This window comes from Echinops telfairi, unplaced genomic scaffold (assembly GCF_000313985.2).
Source record: "Echinops telfairi isolate 266 unplaced genomic scaffold, ASM31398v2 ScPeMD7_655;HRSCAF=1070, whole genome shotgun sequence".
Lineage (NCBI taxonomy): Eukaryota > Metazoa > Chordata > Mammalia > Afrosoricida > Tenrecidae > Echinops > Echinops telfairi.
Genome location: NW_022104553.1, coordinates 32,575,357 through 32,581,574, shown reverse-complemented (window position 1 = coordinate 32,581,574; position 6,218 = coordinate 32,575,357). Strand labels below are relative to the sequence as shown.

General features: G+C 58.7%; 1 long non-coding RNA gene across 1 annotated transcript in view; it reads left to right on the top strand.

Moving 5' to 3' along the window:
- Nucleotides 1-6,218, top strand: part of LOC123522026 — a 145,269-nt gene that overhangs the window by 114,690 nt on the left and 24,361 nt on the right. The gene's annotated exons all lie outside the window — the stretch shown is intronic.

Below are 6,218 nucleotides of genomic sequence, written 5' to 3'. Positions count from 1 at the left end.
ACCTGTAAAGAGTTAGTCTCTGAAGCCCACCAAGACTGTTCTACTTTGTCCTGCAGGGTCGCTGGGAGTCACCTTGGTGGGAGTGAGTTTGGTTTTGAGTTTGGGGGCTAGGGACACGACATCTGGTCCCTTCCTTCTGCCCCACAGCTCTGCTGGCCCTATGGCTGGTCACGCCCACTGGTGGCCCTCTGACGATATAGCAGCAGGTGCCTTTGCAGACTCCCCGCCTGGGGTCTTCTGAGAGCCCACAGTTGTGGTCAGTGACTGCAGGGGCCAGTGGGGAGCAGGGAGGTGGCTGCTGCCCTCATCCAGATGGGCAGCGTGAAGGGCGGGCTTCATGGCGGGGGACAAGTGGGCGGGTTCTGGGTACATGTGGCGGGGGAGTCGATGGACACTGTTGACGGAAAGACAGATGTCAGCTGCGGAGACAGCTCAGCGTGCCTCTCTTGAACGCCGCGGTGCGCAGTGGCATAAAGGAGACGCCGGAAAACTCCCGGAAAGATCCAGTACTGTCCAGTTCCGCTTTCTCCCAGCTTCTTCAGCCCTCTCCCATCACCAGTGAGCCGTGGCCGCCGGCTGACTCCGGATCCTGGCTCGGCCTTTGATGTCCTCTACTCGGGGGAAGTAGGCCTTGCTTCCGCAGCATGTCTGGAGGGACTTGAACCGCCAACCTTTGGTTCAGCATCCGAGCACCTGCCACCCAGAGACGTAGCATCTTGCAGACGTGGGCACACAGCCGGCGTCCCTGGCACAGAACATGGGGACTCTGATGTTCCCCAGACGCCTGGTGACAAGCTCTCCCAAACAGCTCGGAAACTGTTGCTTTAATGATGCTTCTCCTCTGCAGCACTTTAGAAACTTCAAAAAAAAGACCCAAGGCCTAGCCCCGCCCAGCCCCCAAAGCTCACTGCCACATCCAGTTGATTCTGACTCGGCGTGCCCTTCAAGTCAGGGTAGCACTGCCCGTGTGGGTTCCCGAGACCGCAACACCCGACGGAGTAGAAACCCTCCTCTTCCTCCTGCAGAGCAGCTCATGGCTTTGAACTGCTGGCCTTGTGGTTAGCGGCCCAGCTTGTGACCACTACGCCACCAGGGCTATTCACCCCACATGAATCCAATTAGGGTCACTGAGGCCAGGACCTGGGTGGGCATGCATTAGGCACCCACCCACCCCAGTGTGTAGCCAAGGGACCTGCATTATCACATCCTCTGTCCTTGAGGAAATGAGGCCCAGGTTGCACCAAGGCAGGCGGACGTGCAGGGTGAGGGGGGAACAAAGACAGGAGGCAGCGACGGAGAAGGAGGAAGCCAGATGGAGAGAGGGGTGGACAGACATTGGGTTGAGACTGTGAGAAACAGAAATCCAAACTGGGAAGTCTAGAGCCGAGGCTTGCTGCGGCGCCCCCATTTGGTGCCCATGGTCAAGGGCCCTGCCCTTCACCCCCACCTAGTTGCTGGTGGCCCAGGACCCTGCTGCTCACTCCCAGCCACTCTGCCACGCACCCTGCACCTTCGCCCTTGGCCACGAGCTGTGTTCTGTGGGAGGTCAGGCACTCGGACCTCCTCCGGAGGCTCCCCCTCATGCATTCCTTCAGTGGGATTGACTTCCTGGCGGCGAGCCCAACACGGGTGTGGAGAGGAGCAGTGGAAACGATGGGGTCCGGGCTGGGACCGCAGCCCCTTGTAGCCGTGTGACTGGGGCCCAGGCCCGTGGCCTCCTTGGCGTGGACGGTGGAAGGGATAGAGTGCCCGCCTCGTTCAAGGGCTGCAGGCGGCCTTGTTTTTTGTGGTTCGCTGCGGGAGCGTCCTCTCAGGCCTTTCCAGGGTACACCCTCCCGGGTGCCTTTCTCAAACTCGAAGTCTTCTGAACTCCAAAACACATCTAGTGAGCGGCCTTGCACGGTGCCAGCGGGTGGCAGAAGCGCTGTGAAATGTCACCGTTTATGGCTGTTTTCACTGTTAGTGTTATTAGAACCGCCGTTAAACGTGACAGTGGACAAGTCAGGGCCGACTCTGACTCGGCGTGAGCCTGCCGGGACCAGGGAGCACCGTGCTGTCGGGTTTCCCAGGCGGCAGTCTTCACAGACACAGCCTGTCTGGTCTTCCTCCCGCAGAGCGCTTGGCGGGTGCCAGCTTAACCACGGCGCCACCAGGTTCCCTTAAACAGTGCCTGTTGTTGGAGCCGTTGAGTCGGTTCCTGCTCGTCACAGCCCGTGGACAGCAGAAGGACACACGGCCCAGGCCGGCACGTCCTCCAGGCTGTTGCGGTGTTGGAGCCCATTGTGGCAGCCGCTGCCTCCATCCATCGCCTCGAGGGTCTGCCCCACTTTCCCTGACGCTCTGCCTGTTTAACCAAGCACGACGCCGTTCTCCATGGTCCTTCCTGACAAAATGTCCGCAAGATGTTCAATGAGGTCTCACCCCCTCATGTGTCCGGAGCACCCCGGCAGTGCTTCCTCCAAGACAGATCTGTGTGTCCAGGCGTCTCAGCCTGGATCATCGTGCTTCCCCAGCCTGCCCTGCTCAGGGCCTGTGGCTTCCTCGTGCCGATGAGATGAGGGGAGTTACCAGGGCGTGAGTCAGACACACCTCAGTCCTCAGCGTGTCCTGAAAGTTCCTGCTTCATCCTTCATCGTTATGGAAACGGACATTTTCATCACAGGGAGACACCGCGACACACCGCTTCAGCGGCTAGCAGAAAAAGAGATGAGGCCAGAGAATCACGTGTGAAATCTTGCAGGGACCAAGGTAGTCCCCCAAAAGAAAGAAAAGTAGAGTGAATCGGAGGTCGGCGGGGTGCTCCTGAGCAAAGGAGTCATGTGATTGGCCCTACCCACTAGCAGAATCCTGCCGGCTGAGAGGGAGCACGCCGTGGGGCAGGGGTGGGTGGGAGTGGGAAATCCACGAGGAAGCTCTGGCAGTGCTGCTGGAGAGAGCGAAGGGAGTGTAGTTCTGACGTTAAGTATCCATGGACTGGAGGTTGGGCCCAGGGTGACACTGAGGCTTTGAGGAAGCACCAGGTGAGGGATGAGAGCATTTAGTCCAGGACCACCGGGCTGGGCCGGTCCCCTCTGAGTTAGCCAAGGACGGTGTGAAGACGCAGCTTGGCATCTGTTGCGGGTTCCGCTCTGGGTAGGTGGCAGGTAAGAAGCCTCTTTCAACAGCTGCAGGAGCTAGCAAGGAGGCAGTCGGATTTCAAGTCCAGAGTGCCCGACTGTAGGTGTTTCCTAAAGGTGAGCTGCTGTTGGAGCCACAGTTTCCGTTTTTGTTATTCTGATAACCAAGGATCCCACACCAGGAGAGGGCCCGGGTGAAGGGGTGGCATCGAAGGCCATGAGACTAGCTGCGATCACGGAGGCGGGAAGCTGCTGGGGAAGGAGGAAAGCCGTCCAGAGACAGGGTGGACCCTGACGAGCGAACTGGAGAGAGAGGAGGGGGCGAGCGAGCGTGGACTCCCTGAGATCCTCTGGGGAAGGAGGGTGCCCGCAGTCAGAGCCCTGATGAGGACCCAGCGGGGCCGGCCAGCTCAGACAGCGGGGTGGAAAGCACCTGAGGACAGTGGGTTGTAGAGAAACGGACAGATGCACAGTAAAACTGTGTCAAATGAATGCGTGGAATTGGAACCGCAAGGGGCCCTTGAATTTGGCTGTCCCTCCAGAACATGCTCCCCCCCAAAAAAAAACCCAACCCCCCCTAGAACAGTGGTTCCCAACCTTCCTAATGCTGCAGCCTTTTAATACAGTTCCTCACGTCGTGGTGACCCCCCCACCCCACCCCACCCCCCGCCCCAACCATAAAATTATTTTCGTTGCTACTTCCTCACTGTCATTTTGCTACTGTTATGAATCGGGTGACCCCTGTGAGAGGGTCGTTCGACCCCACAGGTTGAGAACCGCTGGTCTAGGATGCCTTCCCTGACCAGCTCCTGCCCTGGGTGGGCTTTCCTTTGCCGGGGACGCTGAGGGGAAGAAGTCTTTGGAAACTCGTCCCGGCGTCTGGCATGCCCCCACATGAGCCTAACCAACGTGGCAAGCCTGGCATGGCTCCCCCGTCGGCCATGACGGTCCTGGCCCTGCTGCCTGCCCCTAAGAGGAAGCAGCAAGGGGACACTGGCCCAAGCTGTGGGTCCCTAATACATGCTGCTTAAAGCCAGAATTCCATGACCGGCATTCCGCCTGCAGTGTGAACACTGGGTTTCATGGAAGAGACCAGTAATCACTCAGAGAGTCATATGGGTGATGCTGTAAAGAAGAGGTACAGACTGCCTCCGCAGGTGAGGGAGGGAGGGGCACAAGCTTCACCTGGAAGGGTGGTGGGAGCCAGGCTGGGTGTTGGGGAGTGGAGCGGAAAGACCGCCCCACCCCGGGGAAGGAGCTGCAGGGGTTTTTAGGCACAAGAACGGTTGTTGTGTTTTATTCTGAAGCCCGCACAGGGCTGTCAAGACTTGGTGTCCAAACCCCCTCCCTTAGGATGCCGGGGACAACGTGTCCCAGTTGCAACCAGCCAAGGTCCGAGACTCCAAGGAGCCCTCCCCCTGTGCTGTCTGTCCCCAACCCCCGAGAAGCAGCTGCTGATCCAGCCAGGCTGCCGGGCAGCCCGAGAAACAGGCCACCACGGCCTCTTCCTCGGAAGGGCTCCGGGCCAGGCTGACTCACCATCCCTCCCCTCAGAAGGAACCCCAGGCTGCTCCCCAAAAGGTGGCTCAGAGCACCTAGCAGGGCTCCTCTCCCGTTCCCCCACTGCTGCTGTACGATGCCAACCAACGTGCTTCTCTCACTTCTCGGGGCCAGGACTGGGAGAGACCGGGCCGGGGGGAGGGGGGGGGGAGTTTCCAGGTGACCTTTATCTCCCCCCTCCTCTCGTGGGCGGAGAGCCTGGAGGGTCACTGTACTCCAGTCCATCAGCCAGGGGCCCCATGCATCTGCCACCCCCGCCCAGACTGGGCACGGTGTGCGACTTCTGAGATGTGCGACTTCTGAGATGCCCCTCCCTCCCTCACCTGCGGAGGCAGGTGGCCTGGCTCCCAGGGCGTCTCTGCCAGTTTCTGGGCGAGTGGAGACCTTGCTGTCCTGTCCTCTGATGCACTTATTTCTGTGCCCACTTCCAGGGCCAGGTGGACTTTGATCCACCCAGAGAGGGTCCGTCGCCCCTCGGAGCACCCTCACTGCCGACTGCTAGCGACCACTGTGGGTGTCCCGAGACTAACTGTGAACGGGAGTAGAAAGCCCAGTCTGTCTCCCGAGAAGCTGCTGGCGATTTCAAACTGCCGACCATGGGGATCACAGCTCAACAAGTTACCAGCACACCCCCAGGGCACCTTTCAGGGCACCAGTGGGAAGCATTCTAGAGAAGCCGAGAGAGCATTGACATGTGGCCCTGTAGCCACCCCGCCTGGGCTTTTGAAAATGCTTAACCAGACAGGCTTTACACCAAGACCCGCACCGTGCAGCGTGGCGCCTCTGTTGTCATGGTGCCTACTGCCGCTGCAACAAATGCCACAGTGGCCGGCTTCACAAAGATACATTTGTATCTGCCACCGGGGTCCAGGGCACCAGCTCCAGGGGCAGGCTCTCCCTGCCGGCTCTAAGGGAAGGGCCTGTCTCTGCAGTGTCTGTGCCCTGGTTCCCTGAGCTCTCCCTGCAGCCGGCCTCTCTCTCCCCTCCCTTGCTTGTGTAATCTCTTCTCTGGGAGGAGAGAGTGGCTCAAGACCCACCCTGCACTAACACAGACACCCCATTCCCAAATGAGGTGGTTAGGGTTGGCAGCACATAATTTTTGTTGTTGTTTGGGTTGACACGATTCCATCCATGTCAGTGCCCCCAAGAGCCTGGGGAAGTTGGTTCCATCCAGTTTTACAAATTAGGAAACAGAGACACAGATAAGTCACTACTGACTCAACAGCTGGGTAATTAATGGTGCAACTAGGCTTCATAATCAATATGCTGTGCCTCCTGTCTGCCCCCACACTTCTTATATGACCTTGTTTGTTTTCCTCGGAGCACTTATCAGAGTGTTATTTGTTGACTTGTGTATTGCCTATCTCACCCCTTTAGCGCGTAAGCGCTTAACTGCATAACAGGGGTTATGTGTCTTGTTCGTTGCGGTATCGCAGCATCTGCAGCATCACTGAGACACACAGTGGGTGCTGGATAAATGCTCGTTCACTGAGACACACAGTGGGTGCTGGATAAATGCTCGTTCACTGAGACACACAGTGG